This window comes from Pinus tabuliformis, chromosome 2_1, assembly GCF_031772625.1.
Source record: "Pinus tabuliformis cultivar Carrire ecotype Pingquan chromosome 2_1, CPIR1, whole genome shotgun sequence".
Classification (NCBI taxonomy): domain Eukaryota; kingdom Viridiplantae; phylum Streptophyta; class Pinopsida; order Pinales; family Pinaceae; genus Pinus; species Pinus tabuliformis.
The window spans coordinates 1,475,625-1,503,277 of record NC_142299.1 but is presented as its reverse complement, the minus strand read 5'-3'; the positions used below and the strand labels follow the sequence as shown (position 1 = coordinate 1,503,277).

Genomic DNA, 27,653 nt, shown 5'->3' with positions numbered 1-27,653 from the left:
ATATATATATATATATATATATGTATATACAGTTTGACTTTTTGATGAATGATTTTATGATGATGAATGATTGATATGCCAGTCTAATGCTTGATTAGCGATAAAATCATCTAACCAATTTTTAGATCTATGAATATGCAAATAATTAATGTAAATAAATGATCTTTGCAACAACCTCACTCTTAAATATTGGCGATATAATAATGGATCTCTAACCCGATAAATGTTATTTAACTGAGACACTATCAATTGAGAATCAAGATATACTACCAACGAGTCGATCCCATAAGAGATTGCCTCGGATAATAAATTGATAACAGTTGTATACTCGGCCATATTGTTTGAAGCAGGACTGATACACACGCCTCTCGATATCATCAACTGACCAGTTGGGTAATAAAGTACCCAAGCTGCGGAAGCAAGATTCCGAGTGTGCCGACTAGCACAATCGGCGAACCCAAAATAGACCAAATCATCCATCAGCACCTGCCACAGCAGACCAAAAAGCACTGATATCAGAAAACGCTCGACAATATATGCATAAATATATACATAAAATACAAAGAAGTCATTGCCCAGCCTGAACTAAGCAAAGTACTTCATTAGGTAGAGCCCATTTCGAGGCTCCGCCAGCTTGTTTCCTTCGAAATCAATTAACTCATACGATCCTTTTTCTAAAACTCGTTTGATAATGAAAGGACCGTACCACATAGGCTTAAATTTGCCTGCCCCCAAGGCGTCCTTATCTTGGTCATAGACCAAGACAAGGTCACCTTCAGAAAAGACATGAGGACGGACAGACTTGTCATACTGTGTTTTGACCCTTTTCTTACGGGCCTCATTCATCGTGGCGGCATCTCGACGCTGCTCATCGAGATGTTCCAAGTGAACAAGGCGCTCCTCGAGACTTGACGTCTCAGGAAGAAGCTCAACAGCCAACTTTAGAGATGGGATTTCACATTCAACTGGAAAGATAGATTCCATCCCGTAAACCAACTGAAAAGGAGTAAAACCAGTAGCCGTTTTGACGGAGGTTCGGTATGCCCAAAGCGCCGAATACAACATAATGTGCCAATTGGACCGATTTTTATCGATTGTCCGTTGGAGTATCGTCTTAAGAGTTTTATTGACTGCCTCGACCTATCCATTGGCCTGAGGATAATAAGGTGACGAATGCTCCTGACGGAAACCTAATTTAAGAGCCAATTCGGACATTAGCTGGTTTTGGAAATGACTACCATGGTCAGTGACAATCTCCCTTGGGATACCGAATCTTGAGATAACCTGATTGAAAAGAAACAAAGCTGTCGTGTCACTGTCATTCTTATAAGTAGGCATGGCCTCAGCCCACTTCGTGAAGTAGTCTACAACCACTATAATATACTTGTGATTCGCCGCTGAAGGCGGATTACAAGTCGTAAAATCAATACCCCACTTAGTGAAGGGACCGACGGTGACAACGGGAAAAAGGGTAGCTAGATGCGCGCGCATCTTGCGAGTAAAAATTTGACACGGGTGGCAGCATTTGACCGCTTCCACACAGTCCTTAAAGAGTGAAGGCCAAAAGTAGCCGGCACGTAAGATGCGCTGGGTTGTAGCAAGCCCTGATAGATGACCACCACAAGCTCCACTGTGGCAATCATTAAGAACAGACTCTGCTTCCTCTAAGGTTAAACAATGTCGGAGAATTGAATCAACCCCTCGACGGTATAACGTGTCACCAATTATAACATAGTTTTTAGCCAGGTGACGTAACTTGCGTCGTTCATCCTTGGAGAAAGTAGAGGGAAACTTCGAAGTCTGGAGATAAACAATGATATCTCTGTACCAAGGGTCTTGTGAAGAGATGAGGAATATATGTTCGTCGGGTAAACTTTCCTCATAAACAATATCCTCTCCATAAGGAAGCTCAGAAATTAGCTCCGCGAAGACCATAGATTTCTTAGACTTGGCGGACAAGAATTCGAGATCGAATTCTTGTAAAATGACTATCCATCTATTATATTTGCCCCCAATCACTCGCTTACTGAGGACAAATTGAAATGGATTGACCGCCACTAAGACAAAAGTTTTGCGTAGCAAAATATAATGTCGGAGCCTCTGGACAGCATGGACAGCTGCCAAGGCCAATTTCTCAACAGGAGAATAGCGGAGTTCAGGACCTATTAAGCCTCGGCTCAAATAATAAATCACATGCTCGACAAGAGCCTCGTCCTCCTGAACTAGAACCATACCAATGGTAGATTCTGTTGCAGCGAGATATAAAAGGAAGTCTCTACCATAATCCGGTGGACTCAAAAGTGGGGCAGAGACTAATGCTTTTTTCAAAGCATCAAACGACCGCTGCGCAAAGTCGTCCCACACAAATGGAACTCCTTTACGTAGCAAACGCATGAACCCTTTAGTGATCTCGGCATAGTTTGCTATAAACCGTCTTAAGAAATTAGCCTTCCCTTGAAGACTTTGAAGTTGACGAATTGAGGACGGGGGAGGAAACTGAACTATTGCCTCAACCTTGAAGGGATCAACCTGAATCCCTTCATTGGACACAATAAACCCTAACAACCGACCGGATGTAACCGCAAAAACACATTTATTGGGATTCAACCGGATTTTATAAAAAAGACATCGCTCAAAAACTAATCGAAGATGACTAGGATGATCAGTTCTCTTTCGAGAGCGAGCAGCGAGATCATCTAAGTATGCCTCGATGACATGTTTGATGTCGTGGAAAGCGTATGACATGGCCTGCTGAAAGGTGGCTCCAACATTTTTAATACCAAAAGGCATCTTATGATATGCAAAGGTACCCCAGGGACATATGAAGGTTGTCTTATGCTGGTCTTCAGGACGGATAGAGATTTGATTATAACCCGAAAAACCGTCCATGAAGGAAAAAATTTCATTACCCGCACACTCGTCGATAATCTGATCAATGAATGGCATGGGGTAATTGTATTTTGGACAAGCCTTGTTTAAGTCCCTAAAATCGATGCATACGCGGATTGTTCCTTGCTTTTTTGTCCACAGGGACTGGGTTAGAAACCCAATCCGTAAGAGGAATAGGGTATATAAAACCCGCCCTTAGCAGCTTCTCAACCTCAGCTTTGATAGCTGCTGCTTTCCTAGGGTTAACCGGTCGAAGCCTTTGACGAATCGGTTTTTCGTTTTCCTACGTCTTGATCTCATGTTGGACTATAGAAGGATCAATGCCGGGCATTTCCTCATAAGACCAAGCAAACACATCACGATATTCCTTGAATAGGTCGGTGTAAATTTGAATTTCTTCAGGGGAACACTCAATTCCGATGAAGATATTCTCGATGATGTTAGGATCCTTAGAGATGTTTATAGGTATCGTTTTTTAGATTACCGACATATTACCTTTGGCACATACGTGTGTTGGAGCCAAAGGGTTTGACACCGTACAAACATCACTACCAACGAGCTCGGTCAATCTAGATTCTACTTCCTGCAATGGAGGAAGAAAATATGAACGATGGTGTAAGTCTTCCCAAGGTCGATCTATACCCATCATTACTTCGAGGATTGCTTCTTCAGAAGGTAGAACCAAATATAAGCAGTCCAAGGCAGAGGTAGAATCAAAGCTCCAAGCCGGGGCCGCATGACCATCTAACTCCTCTTCGGAAAAAGGAGTAGAATGGTTATCTGCAGAGTCTACGATAGACTGATATCTAAGCTCAGCTGCAGATATAGGAAACGCCATTCCATTAACTTGTCCTTCAACTAATGTGGTCGTAGGTGAGGGCAAGGTCCAAGGGTCGGAAAAATAATGAGTTCGAAAGAACTCTTCTCGAGGAGACTCCTTGGATGATGAAATAACATTGATTCTTGCAAAAGGAGAGAGAAGATCAAACGTACCCATCAATGAGGAATACATCCCTACTCCTAAATTCTCAGTCGGTGGGCGAGAGTTATCCACCAAAGGAACAGTAGAGTCAGAGCTTGCTTGAGGATCGATTGGGGAATAGTCCAATTGATCAACCTTAACGATTTTCCCCTCATGAGGAAAGCAAATGACACGAAACAGAGTCGACACGACGGCTTCCATCTCGTACACCCAGTTCCTTCCTAATAGGAGATTATAGTCTAGGTTAGCATCTATGACTTCAACTTCGATATTAATGACCTTCCCTCCAACACATATAGGAAAGGCCGGGATAATCCCATGCGGCTTGTGAGAATGGCCATCAAATGCAGTTAAGATGGTTGGTGAAGGAACAGCCGAAGGTGAACCAAGAGCCTTCCAACATGACATGGACATGACACATGTGGAAGCTCCTTCATCTATAATGGTGCGAAAAATATTGATTTTTCGGTATGTAGACTTTATCTGAAAAGCCATATGATGAGGCAGTCTCTTTTTGACATTTGACATGTCAAAAGAGAGCATTAAATAATTAGCTGGATCGACTGCTCCAATTGCGGAGAGTAAAGCACTTCTCTGAGATGGACACGACTGGAGAACCTCCAAAGCAGACATAGCACACGGGCTTTGAGCCAAATCCTCCACAATGCAGTAATTTTGGGCGGCCCTAGCATTAGGGTTAATCGTCGCGCGTTTGGCGGAACCTTTCGGTATCCTAGGTATAGTCTCAACAGGAGGTCGCTCAATATGAAGGTCACTACCTCCGGGAACAGTTTTATCCTTAGATGTTTCAGCTTCACCATAATCACGTGACCGAGTAGTCACATGGACGTTTGAACCCATCATAAGAACATTTGATGCTTTTTCCCCTTCCTGGTTTCCCCCTGAGGAGGTCCCAGGATTCGAATTCGCGCCAGCAAGAAGTTGCTGCCCTTGGGGAAACGGGTTAGTTAACACAGCTTGCAAACTAGAAGTCCCTTGCTGTTCTAACAAGCGTTGAGCGTCTTCAATTCTAGGGCAGAGATGAGTTAGATGGTCCCCGCTGCATAACTTGCAAGGGAACTTAACTTTCTTTCTTGACTCACCTTTACCACCACCAGCGTTGTTGCCGGATTTATTTGCATCGGGCTTCCCATCTGAGTTCTTCTTTTTACCACGTCCTTTCTTTTTCCCATTGGAATTTTGATTTCCTTTGGGGTTATCGGATTGGACGGCGTTAATGGAAGAATTTTGGGAAGCAGGAGGATTAGACAATGTGACTTGGTTGTTAGAAGCAGTTTGTAAAGACAACTGCTGCAATTGATTCAACAAGTTCACTGTAGATGTGTCTACAGACCCAACGATACCGTCCACGTGCGGACCTGGCTTCGGCTTAGCTAAATCAACCTTAGATCCAGGAGCATCTGGCAAGTACTTTCGGAGGATCCCATACTGAGAGTAAATCAGTTCTAACTGTTGGGCCCTGAAAATGGCTTGCTCCTCAGAATAGACACCAGACATGGAGACATCCTTGGAGATCTCGGGTTGCAAAGACTTCAAAAACCACTCTAGACGGTACTCCGAAGGGATTTCGGCTTTGATGAGCCTCTTTCTCCGTCTCCATTCTTGAATGTGATCAGAAATGTGGGTTGCCTTATCCTGACGAAAGGTGGCCAGAAGTTCAGTTCTGGCATCATAGCGGACAAGAAACTGGAAGTGATTTAAGAAGATATTGGCTAAGTCAGCGAACGATGTAAAGCTGCCCCCTGGCAACTCTATGTACCATTTAGCCGCATTACCAGTCAAGGTGGGCTGAAAGAGTCTCAACCTAATCGAATCCTCGATGAGGGAGTTGGATGAGCACCACAAATGGAATGTGGTTACATGATCGCCCGGATCTTCACCACTCTTCCCTTCGAATTTCGATATATCCGAAGGGAGTTTGGTTGGGACCGGAGGCCAGGCCGGATTGTATCTGATAGGATCATTTGTTAGCTTAGTAAGATCTGGTAAGTTTAACGTTGCGAGAAACGGAAGCCTAGGAGGACCTAGGGGATTCCACCCAGACTGGGCGGAACTCCCAAAGTTCTGAAAAGATTGTCCTGGAATTTGGGAGGCACCAGGCTACCTGAAGTGACCAGTAGAACCGGCTGAACCAAAAGGCAAGCCTTGTGGTCCAGCAAAATTCGAAGTTTGACCAACTCCTGCCGTATAACCTCCATAGCCCGTAAAGTTTCCTCCTAAAGAATGGTAAGGAGTTGATAACCCCTGATATGGGTTCCAAGCCGAAGCAAGGGGAGGAATACTTTGAAACATGCTAACCGTGGAATACGGCCTACTTCCTTGTTGGCCGATAAATGGATTCCCAGTTCCTGCACTACTAACCCCAGGGTTATTCCAACCTTGGAAAGGATTGATGCTTTGTCCTATAGAAGAAAAAGGCATGGATCCTACCGTCGGGTTGGAATGTGGTATATGACCACTTCCGAAAGGAAAACCCTGGAATGAGGCCGATCCGCCCATCATGGACGTAGCTGCACTAAACGGAACCGATGGGATACCCTGTGATTGGGTGCGAAAAGAGAAGAGTCCAGTACTAAAAGCATTGGTTTGGGCATTTCCACTCGTGGACGGAATGGAGGTAGACCCAAGTAGAGATGTGCTCGCAAAAGATCCAAACAAGGAAGTGGAGGGGATGGAAATTGTTCCTCCCCCTTGCACTGATGTTGGTGTTTGCATAGTCGCAGCACTTGTAGAAGCCATGCTTCCAGTAGTGATCATAAATGGTAAGCGCGTAGCGTAACCTGTACTTGCCGGTCTATGTGACGGAGTCCCAACGTATTGCAATACGTCTGGATGACTAAATGGTAGAGGAGAATTTGGAACCACTAATGATTCTGAAAGTTCTTCTACCTCTACGTTATTCTCCGCTTGAAAGCGAACTTGAGAAAGGACTGGAGTGTCCCTCTCTTGCTCAGAAGTACCAGGCCTTGCTTGGCCGCTAATATCCCCGAGAGGAGGATCAATCCCCGATGCGTCAACCGGCGTGGGACGGACCCCACCGGTAGTATCCCCTCTGCGCCTTCTAGGAGAAGGCTCTAAACTAGGTGGCGAGAGACCACGAAGTCTTCGAGACCGTCTTGGAGACCGGTCAGCCACTTTGAATTTTTTGTTATGATCTAACTAAAGACTCAAAAAATTAAAAGCTAGGCCAACTAGGAGCACAGAGCACACACTATAAAGTCCCTAAAGATTACAGCCAGTCAAACAACTTCCACGTATTTCCCCTCCGGGTGATTAGGACCGGACACCAAAATACGAGAAAGTGAATCAAGGGGCCTTCCGAAGATAGTCTGGGATGATGAGGGCCCAGTCCTATCAGCGAAGGTATCAGAGGAAGTTACGCTGACCTCCTAACAACAGCCTGCGCCGGTGCAAGCCCCCAAGCTTCGCAAGGGTGCCCTCCGGTAGTACTGTTGAGAGTGATACAACGTCGACCTCAGGTGCCACTGGATTCCCCTCCGCATCCACCTATGCAGATCCCTAGGAGAGGCAACTATGGGTACCAACTCGTCGCAGAAGCCAGGCGGAACAGTCGTGAGGTAAGTTCGGACAAGTAGGAGAGGGGGTATCTCTCTTCCCTGTCTTCACAGACCCTCGTGCTTAACTCCCAGATCTGGAGCTTTCCTAGTCTTCCTAACGCTATTGGATTTACTCTCGTTAATCAGACTCTTATGTTTGACGTTTTATGTGGCCTTGGAGAGTTAACTCTCCACTCGCCTAATCCAAGGCCCTAAAATCCTAAACTTGTTGGTGTAACTGACTAAAACAAAAATTTCTAGTGGATTTTAATTTAGCGCTTGATTTTATTAGGCTGTTCTTTAAGTCACAAGGTAATGGAGATGAAACTTGTGGTGTTTTTATGGACGCAAAAGAAATTAATAAAACTTAGCTACATGCACATGCACTTTTTGTTTTCGATGAAGAGAAATTTCTATGAGGTTCAGAGGTACTTCTAATATAAACAAATTTTCTTTTTCTTTTCAGACTCCACACTCACAAAAACTAACAAAACTAAATATGCCTAAAAAGAGATGCAAATCTATCCTAATGCAAGAACTATATGTGGATGCAAGATTTAAAGACTACTTCTAAAAACAAAGAAGGAAAGTTGCTGCTTTACCAAATTTTGTCTTGCCACTAAAATGCTTAGATAGAAGATGATATGTTACCAATCATTTCGTCCAAACAATAAAAACAAGTTTTAAGATAAAAACAAAGCACTTTCACTTCGCAAAAAGGGAAATCAAATGAAAAGCAAGTTTAAGAAAGCGAAACCCAAAGCTTTCAAAATATTTTCTTTCAATCAAACCGAAAAGTCTTTTTCAACGAAAAGCTCTCAAAAATACTGACACCAATGATTGATAAGTAGGCAACCAAACACTTTTGTGAATTGACACCTTTCAAATGATGAAAACTCAACAAAAATAAATGTGTTTGAAATCGCTTTTGACAATCAGAAGCAGCAATGAAAGTCCAACAGATCAAAGGACAAGTTTCAAGAAAATGATAACAAACAACTTTCCCGAAACGAAGGAGCAAATGGTCACAAAAATGGTTTCGTTAAGAAAACAAAAGGGTAATCAAAAAAATGAACACAAAGGTTGAAATCCAATCTTCCTATTCTGCCAAAACAGAGCAGTCAAGATTCTTAACCAGAAATCTTGTGTGTCAAGAATCAATGACGCTTGAAATCAACGAAAACAAGACTAGTACTCCTTATGACTAGAGAGAGTTCAGAACAAGATGCCCCCTATTAAACAGAGGACTGTTACTGGAAAATGACTGCTTGAAACTGACCCAAACCACCAGACAAACATTCAGCAACAAGAAAATTTATAAATCTTGAAAATTATGTAATATACGCACTTGCAATTATGTGCAGAATGCGTGTACACGCTACTGTAACTAAGGAAACCTGCGTATACGCGGGTTCGCTTAGTGAAACTTGCGTATATATGCTTCTGTAATCCAGAAAAAGAGCGTATCTGAAGTCTTTCAAGAAAAATAAAAAACACAGACTAAAAAACTAGAAAAGCTTGGAGTTCAAGAACAGATCGGACAGTCAGAGCCAACAAACAGAGGGGCTGAGCCTTGATTGGCTTGAAGACTACCCAAACTAGGAACAACAAGAGTGTTGTCCCCAGCGGAGTCGCCAATTACTGCTGAAGGGAAAGTACCCCTAGGGTCCTTTGGGCTAAGACTCTACCAGACTGAAAATTGCTTATTCAAAGAAACACACACACAACCATCATCTTTACTTTTAAGCAAATTCTAATGTTAAGGGGACGTACCTAAGGTCCTATGTTCGAGAAGGCCTTTAGGGTCCAAACCCATCTTGGAGTTCCCTTCTTCTTCCTTTGACCTGTAAGATAAACAAATCAAAGAACACAACAGTACATGTACAAATACTTATGTATAAACCATCTTTATGCTATAAAGTTAGTTATAAAAATCTTTAAGTAACCACTTGCATAAGAATTCAAAACAAGAATATCATAAGCATAAAGAAGGATTGTTTCGGGAATAAAGACGTGTTTCTTTATATATAAAGGCAAATAAAGTACATATAACGGAAAGATATCACCTGAACACCTTCAGCAGGCTCCATGCAAAGCTTCCTCCCGGATTCGTTCCAGCCTCAAGCCTCCAACAAGAGCTCCATCCAAGTCTTACTCAATGATGATATCAAGGATGAATGATCACCAATACACATGGAAACAAGGGTTTCCTATGCAAAATGGGGGAAGTGCAGAAAGCACCAAGGACTTCAGACCTGGTCTAAGGGGAAAATCTCAGCATAATAATCTTGCTCTCCTCTTTCTCTCCCTTTGGCCTTCCCTTTGATGTCTTTTTATACCATTTCCAAAGTAGTTTTTTAGTTAGGAGTTGGTTGGGAACAGTTGGGCCACGGGCACTAACAGGTGATCCAGCAGGTAAAACCCGCGATCTCCGCCCGAAAATAAGGAATTTATTATTTTTTTAAGTGTTTTAATACATACACGCGGGTTGGGTATACACAGACCCGCGTGTACACGTGTTTAACTCAGGGCAATGTCGCGTATAGGGAATAAAACACTGTTTTTTAAATTTTAGGACCAGATCTGGAAGGAGGGGTTGCCCTAGGCCATGAGTGCAGCATCACAAACCATAAGAGTGAGATTTGGAGCTATAACAGCAGAGGAAACAAGAGAGGAAGAGGCAGAAGACAAAACAGAGGTGGAAGAAACAGTCCAGCAAATTCTCAAGGAAGAGACGGGAATCCAAATCAGAACCAAGGCCAAGGCAGCAGCCAACAAAGTGGACAACATCATGCTCAAGGACAAAGGTATGATAAATCCAATGTCCAATGTCACTATTGTAAAAATAATGGGAATTATGCAAATGAATGTAGGAAGAAACAGCATGATATGAGCAATAGAACTAGTGCAAATTTCACTAGAGAAAATATCAGCCAAGATAATGTGTTTTTAGCCTATAATATGGCTGCAGCAAAGAGTGAAGATATATGGTTTCTAGACTCCGGTTGCAGTAACCATATGACAGGAAACATAGCCCTGTTTTCTATGTTAGATCAGAGTGTGAAGTCACAAGTTACACTAGGGACTAATAGTAAAGCTTCTGTTATGGGAAAAGGAGAAGTAAATGTTTTAACAAGGAAAGGTGAAAAGAAAACCATAGCAGATGTTTATTATGTTCCTGGAATGAAATGTAACCTCATAAGTATTGGACAGCTTATTCAAAAGGGGTACAATTTTTTCTTTATGAATGATGTATGCACCATTATGGATAAAACACCCAGCAAACGATGTATTGTTGAAGTGAAGATGACAAGGAACAGGATGTTCCCTCTCAGAATGAAAGCAGATTTAAAAATGGAGAAGAAATAGCAGCAGTGACACAAGAGGCTTTCCAAAGCGAACCAAAAGATGAAAATTGGTTGTGGCACTTGAGATTTGGACATCTCAACTTTGGAGGTCTTAACTTGTTGAATAGAAAAGGAATGGTCAGAGGATTACCAATGATAGAGAAACCAGATAGCCTTTGTGAAGGTTGTATCTTGGGGAAATAATACAGAGAAAGTTTTCCATCTGGGAAAAGCATAAGGGCAAAAGCACCCTTAGAGATTGTCCACTCAGATTTATGTGGACCGATGCAAACTCCATCACTTGCAAGCAGCCACTGTATACTAACATTTATTGATGATTTTACTAGAAAAAACTTGGGTTTATTTCCTAAAGAACAAAAGTGAAGTGTTCGAAAGATTTTGCAATTTCAATGCACTTGTAGAAAAGCAAAGTGGGCTGCTTATCAAAGTTCTAAGAACTGATAGAGGAGGTGAGTATATATCCAAAGAATTTCTACGTTTTGTAGAGAAAATGGAATTCATAAGCATTTTACCACTAGGTACACTCCGTAGCAAAATAGAGTTTCCGAAAGGAAGAATAGGACAATCATGAATATGGCGAGGAGTATGTTAAAGGAAAAGCATTTGCCAAATGATTATTGGGCTGAAGTTGTGCATTGTGCAGCGTACATTTTGAATAGATTCCCTACAAAAGCAGTCATGAACAGAGTGTCGGAAGAAGCTTGGAGTGGGACAAAGCAAGGAGTCACCCACATGAAAGTTTTTGGATGTGTGGCTTATGCACACATTCTAGATCAACTAAGGAAGAAGTTGGACAGCAAAGGGGAGAAATGTATTTTCATTGGATACAGTGAGGAATCCAACGCTTATAGGTTGTATAACCCATCCACCAAGAAGCTTATTGTGAGTAGAGATGTTCAGTTCATTGAGGAGGAAGATTGGGATGGAAGCATAGAGAAAACAGTGAATGTTAAAAACTCTTTGTCACATGATGAAGATAATGAGGAGATGGCTGAAATACATCCCCAAATAGCAGCACCAACACAAGGGCAGCAAGAGACACCCTTGAGGAGAAATGAATGTGCTTCTCCAAGCACACCACAAGGAGGAAATTCAAGTGCTTCTTCAAGCACTTGTACACCAAATGAAAGAGATAAGAAATTCAGAAATTTAAGTGACATTTATGAACAAGAGGCAACAAATGAAGGTATGAATTCTTTGTTTGCTTTATATTGTCATGTTGATGACCCTGTTCATTTCGAAGAAGCAATTAAGGATAGGAAATGGATAGAACCTATGGATGAGGAGATCAATGCCATAGAAAGAAAAAAGACATGGGATTTATTTGAACTGCCAAAAGGAAAATAAGTCATTGGAGTTAAATGGGTCTACAAGACCAAGAGTAATGCTTAAGGCCAAATAGAAAGACACAAGGCAAGACTTGTTGTCAAAGGATATAAGCAGCAGTATGGGAGAGACTATGAGGAAACTTTCACACCGGTTGCTAGAATGGAAACCGTGAGAGCAGTGTTGTCTATAGTAGCACAAAACAAGTGGTAAGTTTACCAAATGGACGTGAAGTCAGCATTCCTAAATGGAGTGTTAATGGAAGAGGTTTACATTGAACAACCTCTAGGCTATGAAAAGAAAGGCCAAGAGCACAAAGTGTGCAAATTGAAGAAACCTCTTTATGGGCTAAAGCAAGCACCAAGAGCGTGGTACAGTAGGATAGATTCCTATCTACTGAAAAATGGATTTGAAAAGTGTGAGGGAGAACCCACCCTCTACATAAAAGAAAAGGATGGTAAAATACTAATTGCTGTGTTATCTGTTGATGATGTTATTTTCACAGGTAATGATGATTATCTTATTGAAAATTTCAAAACAGTCATGAAAGAAGAATTTGAAATGCCTGACATGGGTTTGCTGAGATATTTCTTAGGAATAGAAGTAGAACAAAATGGAAATGGGATTTTTATCTCACAAGCGAAATATGTTAATGAAGTGTTGGAAAGATTTAATATGCAGGAGAGCAAAGCAGCAATCACTCCCACAGTGATGGGATTAAAACTCAACAAAGAGGACAACAGCAAGGATTTTGATCCTAGTTTGTACAAGAGCATAGTTGGCAGCCTCATGTATTTGACTGCAACTAGGCTGGATATAATGCATGCTGTTAGTTTGATTTCCAGATTCAAGGAGAGGCCAAAAGAAGCACATTAACAGGTAGCAAAAAGGATTCTGAGGTATGTTAAAGGTACTAAAAAGTTTGGCATTTTATATACTACTTCAGAATGTTTAGATTTAACTCGATACACTAATAGTGATTGGGCTAGAGGTGTAGATGATCAGAAAAGCACATCTGCTTATGTTTTTCACATGGGTTCAGGAGCCATTTCATGGGATTATAAAAAAACAACCTATTGTAGCGTTGTCTACAGCAGAGGCAGAATATGTGGCAGCTACAGCAACAGCGTGTCAAGCAATTTGGATGGGAGGGATGTTAAGGAGTTTATGCCAAGAGCAAGCAAAATGAACTGTGATTTTTTGTGACAATAACTTAGCTATTGCATTATCCAAGAATTTTGTGTTTCATAAGAAAACGAAACACATTGACACAAAGTTTCATTACATCAGGGAATTGGTAAACAATGGTTAAATTGTTTTAGTACACTGCAGAACTCAGGAGCAGGTTGCAGATATTCTAACCAAACCATTGGAGCAGAAAAGTTTTGAGTTTTTGAGGAAATGTCTGGGTATGACTAATAACCCAGCAGTTGAAATAAAAGGGGAGTGTTGAAATGCTACTTTCAACTGCAGCACCAGTTAAACAGCGTCCGCAAGTATTTTTTTTTGAAAACCGCCAGTTCCCCGCACCGCTTTTCATGAAATGGTGGTATTTCTCTGGGGGCAGTGATCACACTCATCGGCTGACACGTGCCCTGAGCGGTTTGCCAAAACAACCTTTCCCCGACGCATAAAGTTTAGTAAAAAGGGCCATGAGATATTGACCGACAACTGTCCGATTAATGTGTGGCTTGAAAGCTTCTATGGTTTGACCGTGCGCAAAAGTAATTTAGCATTAAAACAGAAAAATCAAAACTAGATTTTTCCTTACACCGTGCAGATTTTGTTTTCCAGATCAAGGATAAGAATATAAATGAGATTTTGAGCAGGAGTACAATCTCCATTCCAGCCTATAAAACATTTCCTCCTACAACACATCAAACATTTAAGAACACAAAAAAATCATGGCAGAGTTGTTAAAAAGTAAATACCAGGTTTATTGTGCACATGGAGAATGTACCACGCAATATCCAGAAATCTCAGAAATTAAATTTATCTCTCTGCCCCTCCATATCTTGTTTTAATTTCTAGTCTTGTCATAAAAATTTTAACAAAAAATGTATGTCTAGTTTATGTTTTTTGAGCAGTTTTAGGTTTTTTTTAGCAGGTGAAGTTGAGAAGTCTGGAGACAAAAAAAATCGTGGATGAAATTCAGGTGGGCACCGTAAATGAGAGAGGGAATGTAATGCATAACAGTGAATGTAAGAAGTAAAAAAAAATTTACACACAGCAGTGTAAATTTGCAAGAAGAGACAGAGTGAAATTTTTTTGGAACTGAATCTGAAGCGTTCTTCTGTTAATCCCTCTATTAGAGGAAGACCTTTTTTTTTGTAACAGTCATTATTGTTAATGAATACAAGTTTCTTTGTGCATGTGTGAAACTCTATCTTCAGAAAAACAATTTTAGTTTTCTCTGTGTTAAGAAACATAGCATTATTCTCTGTTCATTTTTGTTTTGGAATTATCAGAAATTCCCAACATCTCACCCATTCTAAAAGCGTCTGCATCTCAAGTGATAGATTATAAACATTTTTCTTTCTTCCTGTAATAATTTCCAAGAGAAGAACACCAAAGCTATAGGCATCATCTTTTACAGATAATTGCCCCTGTAGAGCATACTCTGGTGCCATATACCCGTTGTGTATCAAAATTACAATTTCAAAGATTATATAGTGAGGGAAATCTTAAGAATTGAGTGACGTTAAAACGAAAGCTATTTGCACAGTAAATTGTATTCCTGTAGAAAGTTAAAACATAACGAGGCAACTAAATCCCCAAAAGCAAAATTGTCATGAAGTAAATTTATAATACTATCAATCCTCTTGAAATCAATAGCCTAGATTAAAACATATCCATCACTCATTGTTAATCAATTGTGACAGTCTGTGATGATTATTTTGAAACATTACTAAGTTCCAACAACTCTTGCGCTGACGTGGCTCTCATCTTCAGGAAAAAGTCTTGCTAAGCTGAAGTCAGCTACCTTAGGATTCAGATTTGCGTCCAACAAAATATTTCTTGCTTTAATATCCATATGAATAATCCACAGTTGAGAATCCTCGTGTAGATAGAGAAGCCCACAGGCCACTCCCACTATAATGTTGTAACGTTTCAGCCAATCAAGCTGGTTGCGTTTGTTTGGATCTGTATACATGGATGCGGTACGCTAACTATTCATCATGACCGAGCTAAATATTTTGGAATATTAATGTGTATTTTCACATACAAAATGGAACGTGTTGGAAATTTCTGATAATTCCAGAACAAAAGATGAACAGAGAATAATGCTCTATTTTTAACACAGGAAACAACTAAAAATTGTTTTCAGAGGACAACGTTTTTCACACCAAAAAAAAACTTTGGATTAACAAGATTATTGTTACAAAACATCTTCCTCCAACAGAGGGATTTCACCAACACTGCTTCAGAGGCAGTTCTAAAAAAAATTAAATTACTCTGTCTCCTCTGAAAAATAAAAAACACTGTTGTGCATAAAAAGCTCTATCTCTGCTTGCAAATTTACTCTGTTGTGTCTGCACTATTGTGCATTAAAAAACAATACTCTGTCTCTTCCAAAGTATTAACACTGTTGTGTGTGTAAAAAAAAAAACTTTTCTTTCATTCATGCTACTTACATACGTGTTGTTGCACTTCATTTCATTACATTGCATATATTTTAAAATAGGGCATAACATATTGTTTTACTTGTGTCGTAAAAGAAAATTACACCCGTGAATTAAAACAAAATAAATGCTTTACCTACATTTACCAACCGAAGTACGTTTATATTAATTACATTTAACATGGTGATTTTTTTGTTTTAACGTAGATTATGGTTGGCTGCAATATCGCAGGGAAGATCCAAGGACAGGCAACAGTGAAGTACCCTCACTCTTATGAGCTACCATAACCGTTGATCTTGCCCTCAATAATCGGGCGGCTGACAATCAATCTCGCACATCCCTTTCTACTGAACTTTACGCGCCGGGGAAAATGGTATTGGAAAAACTGCTCAGGACACGTGTCCATCGTTGATTGTGATCGCTGCCCTTGTAAAATTACCAGCATTCATTGAAAAGCGGTGTGGGCAAGTCTGGCAGTTTTGCTGAAACAGTTGAAAGTACATTTCAACACTCCCCTTTAATTTCAACTATTGGGTTATTAGTCATGCCTAGACATTTCCTCAGAAACTCCAAACTTTTCTGTCCCAATGGTTTGGTCAGAATATCAGCGACCTGCTCGTGAGTTCTGCAATGTTTTAAAACAATTTCTCCATTGTTTGCCAATTCCCTGATGTAATGAAACTTTGTGTCAATGTGTTTCGTTCTCTTATGAAACATAGAATTCTTGGATAATGAAATAGCTGAGATATTGTCACAAAAAATCACAGTTCCTTTTGTTTGCTCTTGGCATAAACTCCTTAACATCCTTCTCATCCAAATTTCTTGACATGTTGCTGTTGTGGTTGCCACATATTCTGCCTCTGCTATAGACAACGCTACAATAGGCTGTTTTTTAGAAGCCCATGAAATGGCTTCTGAACCCATGTGAAAAACATAGCCTGATATGCTTTTCTAATCATCTACACTTCTAGCCCAATCACTATCAGTGTATCCAATTAAATCTGAACATTCTGAAACAGTATATAAAATTCCAAACCTTTTAGGACCTTTAACATACCTCAGAATCCTTTTTGATGCCTGCCAATGTGCTTCTTTTGGCCTCTTCATGAATCTGGAAATTAAACTAACAGCATGCACTATATCCAGCCTAGTTGCAGTTAAATACATGAGGCTTCCAACTATGCTCTTGTACAAACTAGGATCAAAATCCTTGTTGTTGTCCTCTTTGCTGAGTTTTAATCCCATCACTGTGGGAGTGATTGCTGCTTTTCTCTCCTGCACATTAAATCTTTCCAACACTTCATTAACATATTTTGCTTGTGAGATAAAAATCCCATTTCCACTTTGTTCTACTCCTATTCCTAAGAAGTATCTCAGCAAACCCATGTTAGTCATTTCAAATTCTTCTTTCATGACTATTTTGAAATTTTCAATAAGATAATCATCATTACCTATGAAAATCGCATCATCAACATATAATACAACAATTAGTATTTTACCATCCTTTTCTTTGATGTTGAGGGTGGGTTCTCCTCACACTTTTCAAATCCATTTTCCAATATATAGGAATCTATTCTACTGTACCACGCTCTTGGTGCTTGCTTCAGCCCATAAAGAGCTTTCTTCAATCTTCACACTTTGTGCTCTTGGCCTTTCTTTTCATAGCCTAGAGGTTGTTCAATGTAAACCTTTTCCATTAATACTCCATTTAGGAATGCTGACTTCACGTCCATTTGGTAAAATTTCCACTTGTTTTGTGCTGCTATGGACAACACTGCTCTCACGGTTTCCATTCTAGCAACCGGTGCGAAAGTTTCCTCATAGTCTCTCCCATACTGCTGCTTATATCCTTTTGACAACAAGTCTTGCCTTGTGTCTTTCTATTTTTCGTTCAACATTACTCTTGGTCTTATAGACCCATTTAACTCCAATGACTTCTTTTCCTTTTGGTAGTTCAATTAAATCCCATGTCTTTTTTCTTTCTATTGCATTGATCTCCTCATCCATAGGTTGTATCCATTTCATATCCTTAATTGCTTCTTCGAAATGAATAGGGTCATCAATATGAAAATATAAAGCAAACAAAGAATTCATACCTTCATTTGTTTCCTCTTGTTTATAAATGTCACTTAAATTTCTGAACTTCTTACCTCTTTCATTTGGTGTACAAGTGCTTGAAGAAGCACTTGAATTTCCTCCTTGTGATGTGCTTGGAGAAGCACATTCAATTCTCCTTAAGGGTGTATTTTGCTGCCCTTGTGTTGGTGTTGCTGTTTGGGGATGTATTTCAGCCATCTCCTCATCATCTTCATCATGTGACAAAGAGTTTTTAACATTCACTGTTTTCTCTATTCTTCCATCCCAAGCTTCCTCCTCAATGAACTAAACATCTCTACTCATAATAAGCTTCTTGGTGGATGGGTTATACAACCTATAACCTTTGGATTCCTCACTATATCCAATAAAAATACATTTCTCCCCTTTGTTGTCCAACTTCTTCCTTAGTTGATCTGGAATGTGTGCATAAGCTACACATCCAAAAACTTTCATGTGGGTGACTCCTTGCTTTGTCCCACTCCATGCTTCTTCCGACACTCTATTCATGACTGCTTTTGTAGGGCATCTATTCAAAATGTACACTGCACAATGTACAGCTTCATCCCAACAATTGTTTGGCAAATGCTTTGCCTTTAACATACTCCTCGCCATATCCATGATTGTCCTCTTCTTCCTTTCGGCAACTCCATTTTGCTGCGGAGTGTACCTAGTGGTAAACTGTTTATGAATTCCATTTTCTCTACAAAAACGTAGAAATTCTTTGGAGATATACTCACCTCCTCTATCAGTTCTTAAAACTTTGATATGCAGACCACTTTGGTTTTCTACAAGTGCTTTGAAATTGCAAAATCTTTCAAACACTTCACTTTTGTTCTTCAGGAAATAAACCCAAGTTTTTCTAGTAAAATCATCAATAAATGTTAGTATGTAGTGGCTGCTTGCAAATGGTGGAGTTTGCATCGGTCCACATAAATCTGAGTGGACAATTTCTAAGGGTGCTTTTGCCTTTATTCTTTTCCTAGATGGAAAACTTTCTCTGTGTCGTTTCCTCAAGATACAACCTTCACAAAGGCTGTATGGTTTATCTATCAATGGTAATGTTCTTACCATTCCTTTTCTATGCAACAAGTTAAGACCTCCAAAGTTGAGATGTCCAAATCTCAAGTGCCACAACCAATTTTCATCTTTTGGCTCACTTTGGAAAGCCTCTTGTGTCACTGTTGTTATTTCTTCTCCATTTTTTAAGTCTGCTTTCATTCTGAGAGGGAACATCATGTTCCTTGTCATCTTCACTTCAGCAATACATTGTTTTCTAGGTGTTTTATCCATGATGGTGCATACATCATCCATAAAGAAAACATTGTACCCCTTTGAACAATTTGTCCAATACTTAATAGGTTACATTTCATTCTAGGAACATAAGAAACATCTGCTATGGTTTTCTTTTCACCTTTATTTGTTAAGACTTTTACTTCTCCTTTTCCCATAACAGAAACTTTACTGTCAGTCCCTAGTGTGACTTGTGACTTCACACTCTGATCTAACATAGAAAACAGGGCTATGTTTCCTGTCATATGGTTACTGCAACCAGAGTCTAGAAACCATACATATTCACTCTTTGCTTCAGCCATATTATATGCTAAAAACAGATTATCTTGGCTAATATTTTCTCTAGTGAAATTTGCACTAGTTCTATTACTCATATCACGCTGCTTCTTCCTACATTCATTTTCATAATGCCAATATTTTTTTACAATAGTGACATTGGACATTGGATGTATCATACCTTTGTCCTTGAGCATGATGTTGTCCACTTTGTTGGCTGCTACCTTAACCTTGGTTCTGATTTGGATTGTTGCCTCTTCCTTGAGCATTTGCTGGACTGTTTCTTCCACCTCTGTTTTGGCTTCTGCCTCTTCCTCTCTTGTTTCCTCCGCCTTGACCTCTTCCTCTACCAAAGAAAATCTGGGTCTTAAAGGCATCCTCTAGAAATGAGTTTTCATTTCTACTCAATCTCTGCTCATGTGTTATTAGGGATGCATGTAGTTCATCAACTGAGAAATTTGTGAGATTCTTTGTCTCTTCTATGGTGGTGACAATCACATCGAACCTTGAGCGTAGGACCCTCAATAGTTTCTCCACAATCCTCCTTTCTTCAAGAATCTCTCCATGAGACCTTATCTGTGTGACCAGACCAATCACCTGTTTGAATAATGAGTCAATATTATCTGACTCCTTCATGCATAGATTCTCAAAATCTCTCCTCAGCAACTGTATTTTTGTTGTCTTCACTTTCTCCATGCCTTGATAGGCTATCTTGAGAGTTTTCCATGCTTCTCTGGATGTCTTGGCTGCTGCTATCCTTGGAAACACACTCTCATGCACTGCTTGATACAAGAAGTAGAGGGCTTTAGAATCCTTCTTCTTATAGCTTTCAGCAGTTCTTTCTCTGCCTGAGTCAAATTATTAAACTCATCTTCATCTGCTAGTTCTTCAAAACCATCCTCAACAAATTCCCATAAGTCTTGGGAAGCAAGAAAGGCTCTCATCGTTATTGTCCAATAGTCATAGTTTTTCCTATTAAATTGTGGGAGCTGAGTATTACAGATACCCATGCTAGTGCTGGCTCCAACCATTCTTGCACTCTTAACTATGCTTCAAAATACTTGACTATGTAATTAAAATAATTGATTGTCCTCAACAGTTACACAAAAAAAAACTTGAGAAATACCTTTGATTCTTTCTTGACTAAGTCTTCACTCTGCTGGAGAAGCTGCTACAGCAAGAAAACCTTCCTTCAGCTTCTTTGTCACCTTCAAAGAGCCTGGACAAGCTCTAATACCATGTTGGGAATTTTTGATAATTCCAGAACAAATGATGAACAGAGAATAATGCTCTGTTTTTAACACAGGAAACAGCTAAAAATTGTTTTTAGAGGACAAAGTTTTTCACACCAAAAAAAAACTTTGTATTAACAAGACTGTTGTTACAAAACATCTTCCTCAAACAGCGGGATTTCACCAACACTGCTTTAGAGGCAGTTCCAAAAAAAAATTAAATTACTCTGTCTACTCTGAAAAATAAAAAACACTGTTGTGCATAAAAAGCTCTGTCTCTTCTTGCAAATTTACTCTATTGTGTCTGCACTACTTTGCATTACAAAACAATACTCTGTCTCCTCCAAAGTATTAACACTGTTGTGTGTGTAAAAAAAAAACTTTTCTTTCATTCGCGTTACTTACATAAGCACTGCTGCACTTCATTTCATTACATTGCATATATTTTAAAACAGGGCATAACATATTGCTTTACTTATGTTGTAAAAGAAAACAAAAATTACACCCGTGAATTAAAACAAAAATAAATGTTTTACCTACATTTACCAACCGAAGTACGTTTATATTAATTACATTTAACATGGCGATTTTTTTGTTTTAACCGTAGATTACGGTTGGCTGCAATATTGCACGAAAGATCCAGGGACAGGCAATAGTGAAGTACCCTCACTCTTATGAGCTACCATAACCGTTGATCTTGCCCTCAATAATCGGACGGATGACGGTCAATATCGCACGTCCCTTTCTGCTGGACTTTATGCGTCGAGGAAAATGGTATTGGCAAAACTGTTGAGGACACGTGTCCGTCGTTGATTGTGGTCGCTACGCTTGGAAAATTACCAGCGTTTTTTGAAAAGTGGTGCGGGGAAGTCAATGGAAGTGACTCGGTGAATAGGATTTTATCGAGGCTTTTATTGGGTAAGTATTCATAAACAAGCAACCTTTCCGATCCCTCTGTGCAACATCCTAGTATGTTAACAAGATTCCTATGTTGAATTTTGGCCACAAGTTTAACTTCATTTAGAAATTATTTTTTTCCTTGAAGAGATTTTAAGGACAACTTCTTCACTACTATTTCTTTTCCATCTTCAGCAGTTCCCTGAAAAATTCAACCAAAATGTCAAAGGTGCGGTGAAAGCTGCCGGACAGTACTATTCTATAAACTAGGAGAAACTTTCTTATTCATTGTTACCTTGTATAGGGCCCCTAATCCACCTTCCCCAAGCTTATTATTATCATGAAAATTTTCCATGGCAGCTACAAGTTCTTCCATGTTAAACGCAATTTGCCGATCCTCATCGATTGTTGTGTCTTCCTCGTCTTTCCCATGACCTATACAACGAAAATACATAGCTTCATCATGACCTATGCTGCAAAATTGAATACCATCTAAACCTAGTTCTAATCATAAGCACCGTTAGTATTCATAAGTAATTCATGCAAATACCTTGAGAAGAATTTAGAAATATGACAGACATCAATATCCTCCCTATTGTTAACACGCATACCAATAACAACAAAAGCAAGCTGCCAGCAACACCTAAAATTATGGGTAATTTGTTTGAAGACTTGTCGTTCTGTGTACTACTACTGGATGGTCTGCTATGATTCTGTCGTGTATTAGCCACTGGCATATTAACTAGAACTTCCGTAGGGTGTGGTGATGAAATCAACTTAAAGAAACTATATATTTCATAGCGAACTTTGTAGCTTCCCATTAAAGATTGAGCTCCTTGACTTCCACTATAAGTTGAAAAAATATAACATATTTGTCCCGATAGACATGATGAGCAGTTATCAGTAGATATATCTCTGGTGCACTGGACCGTAGCGTAAATCTCTCGAAACAAAGAGTCTCTGGTTGTTCCAGAGGCATATAATTTAGATCCGGAAGTTGCTTCAGATAACAACTTGGTGAATAGTCCATCAAGAGCCTGATTAAAGAGATTAGCGCTTGTGACATTCCCAATGTAAGTATACCATGCATCATTAGTATCCAATTGTCCGATGAAATTATAGTTCTCGTAACGTAAAAAGCAGAAAGTAAACCAAATTAAACCACCGCGGGCATTCCCACAATTTTGTCGAAGTGTAGTGTTTGCCTCTTGTGAACAATTGTAGCACTGCTCGACTGTTGCGTCTCCTCGACATTGAAGGAGGCCATATACTTGGTCAGGATTTTGGCCATACACAGATGTGTTAAACCCTGTTTGTAATGTATCTTTGATAAGACTATTCATGACTGTATTTAGATTTGCCTCAAATGTAGTGCCTTTTGTATAGTTAACATTGTGGTGGCACGTAAACAGTTGTGCCTGGCAAATCTATGAATGAGGAATATTGATCATCAAAAGAACTACCATTCCACCGAATATTTTAATAGTTTGGCTCACGAGCAGAGTCGACCATGAGACTTTATCATGCAGGATTGACATGGCCAACGAAGAGTGGAGAGCCTTGAGCGCAAGAATGCACCAATATTAATGCTCCTCAAAACCCTAATTTACTCTGCACAGATACGTAGGCTTAATGGATAGAAGCATGCACCATGTTTTTAACTTTCCCTAGGATTTGAAATTTCTGTTTGCATTGATGAGATCAGTATGTCTGCCCACAGTGCCCAGAATCAATATTATGAAAAAATGCAAAACAAATAAACTGATGGAAGCCATATCTTTGATGTTTCACTGAATTGAATAGAAACTGTACCTCTGATGCTTCGCCGAATGCATCGCTCATCCAAAATGATGAATTTTGAGTACCACTTGTCAAGCTGTACCGTCTGTGGTTCCGTGCTATAATGTGATTCATCTTTGTCATGTAACTCGACGACTTTGAATGATCAGCAACTTCCAAGTCCAAGTCTTTGTAATTGCAATATTTAATGGAAACTATATCTATGATGCTTCGCCAAATTCACCCATCGCTCACCTAAAATGATGACTTTGGAGTACCCCTGGTCAAGCTGCGCCATTTCTGGTTCCCTGCTATGATGCTTTTCACTAATGCACCCGTCCAACTTTCCAAGCTCATCTTATCATGACTTTCAATAATTTCCAAAGTCCAAGTCCAAGTCCAAGTCTTTGCGGTTCTAATTTAAAATATTTATGGAAATGTGGGATGCCCTAGTTGTTATTTTGATTTCTCTGATTTCAACATCTAGAGCTAACGCAGACGCAGACTAGTTTATCATTGAGAAAAAAAAATACATATATATATATATATATATATATATATATATATATATATATATATATATATATATATATATGTAGCCCCAAGGGTTAGCCCAACTGGTCAAGTCGTGCCTCGCCAAAACGGGAGGTCACAGGGTCGATTCTACCCGAAGCCCTTGGGTTAGGTCTGTGATGGTCGAGGGGTGTGATCCTAGAGATCAGCCCTAGATATCTCCGTGGACGTAGCCTGTACCCCCTGACCACGGGTGCACGTGAACCACATTGAAAAAAAAAAAAAAAAAAAAATATATATATATATATATATATATATATATAGATATATATATATATATATATATATATATATATATATATTTAAGGTGACTCGAACGCATACGTAGATATTTAGTCAACGCTGAGTTGTAAGGAGAAAACTGTGTTTATCCATAGAGCTAATGCTTGACTAATTTACCATTAAGAAAAAATATATATATTTACGGCGACTCTAACGCAGACACAACTATTTAGTCAATTTTGAGCTGCTCCACAGCTCATATATATTAATTTCAAAGGAGAAAATTGTTTTTACCCGTAGAGCTAACGCTTGACTAATTTACCATTGAGAAAAATAATATATATATTTAAGGCAACTCGAGCGCAGACGCATCTATTTAGTCAATGTTGAGCTGCTCCATAGCTCATATATATTAATTTCTAAGGAGAAAATTGTGTTTACAGCTCAAAATTTTAATATTAGTGGTGGAATTTGGGATGATGTCTCGATCACTCATTAACTCACCCTTAGCAAGTCGGAGGATGCTTTCACTTGTTCCCTTTGCAACAGATTGAACTCTTCATCTTGAGTTAGTTTTCTTCCACCTCACCGATCAAGCTTGTTTATACATGTGGCACTTATTCATTGGATACTAAATCTTACTCGCGAATCTCATTTTTGTCCTTACTCCATCTTAGTCAACTAATCTCTTTTCAGCAAATCCCACATTTCCAATGGCAACACCACAAGTTCCAAGTGATTAGGATGCCAATGTTTGGGACCCTGTCATCACTACTTATAATGTGAGAAAGGATATCTAATTGGTATAGAGTATCTTTGATATAAGAAACCACAACAAGCTATCTGAATAAAACTTGGTCCTACCAGTGCTTGCACAAGTGTATGACTTCTCGTAGATGATATTCGAGAGTGTCAGCACATAGTTGCTAAATCAAAGAGTTATCATCTCTTCTCAAGGAGAAAAGGAAGTCATCAAAATAACACTAAATGCCATTGCATATATGTTGTCATTTCCACATAGGACAACCATCCAAATGTTGGACAAAGAGTCACTAGAAGAGTAGTGGAAGGATCTCTCTCTAGAGATAAGAGAAAAGATGATCAATGCAAATGTTAAAGGAGTAGTTTCCCCTTCTAGGCATCCTCCCTACCCCATCATGTCATTTGATTATATGCCAAACATATCATTTTCTATAAATGCCCAAGTCCTCTGTCTTAGAACTGATGTTCATAAAACTGAGATGATCCTAGGTTTCTTAGTCACCTTTTGTCACCTAGTGTGGGAGGCTAAATTTTTTCTGAATTTTTTTGAAGTGTTAGTACAGGGGTCTGCATAGGATAGACTAGTGCACGAGTCAACTATCCAATGCACAATAGTAGGATTGGTGCAGAAGGGAGATACATGGCATAGAGGCACCACACGAAGAGGATGGAGACATCCATCAAGCGAGGATGCGTGTGAATAAATTTTGTAGTAAGGATTTTTGGGATGATGCGTGAAGGAGAGGAAGGTTGTAGTGGTAAAGGAAGTTGGAGATATTTGCAAAATGAAGGAACTAGGGAAGAGAAGCGCACTAAGGAGGACTGAGAAGCTATGAAGGATCAATAATAGGACTTGCCTGAGATAGTTCGAGGGTTAGCTAAAGGAGAAGGAAGAGTTGTTGAGATTGTGCTTTTCTATTACAGTGATTATAATTCTATAGGGTAGTCGTTTGTGTGCTTGTAGCTATTTTCCAACCTATGTGCAAAGAAAGAAGTTTGTAGTAGAGTTAAGGGTGTTTTTTCTTACAATGTAATAATTGTTGTATTGTGTCATGAGTATATATTGAAGGTTGGTGAGCTGAGTTTTTAATAACTTTCATCGTAGCACGTTGCGCCTGTTTTGCTTATGTTAAAGTAATGGAAGGAACAATGGATTTACCCATGTGCATTGGTGTATAAATCTATTATGTTCTTGAATATTGTTTTCTATTCATTGATTATATAATGGTATAGTGTAGAACCAATATTTCTTAATATTTTGTACAACTAAGATAATTAATATCATTAGTATAGCTTTATCACATTAATAATATGTTTATCGAATGATGAGTTGTGTAGATATTGTTAAAGAGGTTTTTGAAGGTGTTAGTGTCGGTCTTGAAAGCCCTCCATCAGTGATCAAAACTCTTTGCATTTGCATTAGTAGGTGTCTCATCAGTGTCAAAATTTGCATCCCGTTAGGCATGCCATAACCCTGATGGAGGAGCTGGTCTATTTATATCCCTCTTGGCTTTGCTGGATCAGGTCATATCAGGTCATTGAGTTTGTCAAGCTGCTCTTGTTTGGTCTTAATGTCAAAATTCCAGGTCTAGGGTTTTGGTCAGTTGTCTTAGCAAGGTCATGTCTCTGAAAGTCCTTGAGTGACCAGCAAGCCAGAGGAAGGATGGTAAACATGTTCCTTTGAAATTTTCATCATGTATAGTTCATTTTTAACCTTGGATTTAAAAACCCTGTTTTTAAAGCCAAGGTCATGATAAATTTTGTAAAAAGAATAAGTTTCCAAGAAGTCTTCAAAAAGGCAGCAACAACCCTGGTCCCCTTGCTACAGTCCTTCAGATGATCTCCCTGCAAAAAGAATCAGGTCAAAGCACTCAAAAAGTCAACTTCAGGATAAAGGAAACCAAGAAAATCAGTGTTTTTTAAAAGTGTCAAAATAGACTTTATAAAGTGGGTTTTTGGATGAAATTTTTTCAAAGTGAGATTATAAAAGGTGATGTTCCCTCCTTTCACTCTTATTATGCATTTCAAGCTTGCAAGTGAGATTGTGAGAGAGTGAAAGGCGAAGGAGGCGAAATTCCAAGGGTTTCGGGCAGTTTGCAGGTGCGCGACCCGTCCAGGCTCGTGCGCGACCTGTTGGGCGGTGCGCGACCCGTCCAGCAGTCTCCGGCAGTGCAAAAACATAACGGGCGCGACCCGTTGGGCTGTGCGCGACCCGTCCAGGGCTGTGCGCGACCCGTTCAGCTGCCAGCTTCCAAAACTTCAAACAAATTCCCTTACTCCTCTTCAAATTTACTCAATCGGTCGAGGTAGGCACTCAATCCATGGTTGTTGATATTGGTGGTGAAAATAATGATGTGTGTCATGATTTTATCTTCTAAATTTGCAAATGAATGGATTAATGTGGCTGTTTGCTAATGTTTGTGAAATGCTAGGGTTTTGTGACTGTTTCAAGTGTTTTTGTCCCATTTGATCCCTTCCTTCTTCCCCTCTTTCATTCATAGTCATGCTTGCATCTCTGTCCCATTTGATTTGTACATAAAATGTTGATTTTTTCCCCCATCCCTAAGCTATAAACCCTACCCCTCTCACAAGCACTCAAAACCCTAATTCCCTCTACCATACACATGCAAAAAATAAAACAAAAAGAAAAGATACATTTGTAAAGAAAGAAGAGAGTCATGTGAATTTAATGTGCTGTATATCTAAAGGCATGTACATAACCCCTATATACCCTTGACATCCCCTTGTACATGAACACT

The 27,653-nt window shown here is 39.5% G+C and overlaps 1 pseudogene; it reads right to left on the bottom strand.

Moving 5' to 3' along the window:
• Positions 1-22,901, bottom strand: part of LOC149198393 (cysteine-rich receptor-like protein kinase 44) — a 30,599-nt pseudogene extending 7,698 nt beyond the window's left edge.
• Positions 22,902-27,653: the final 4,752 nt, after the last annotated feature.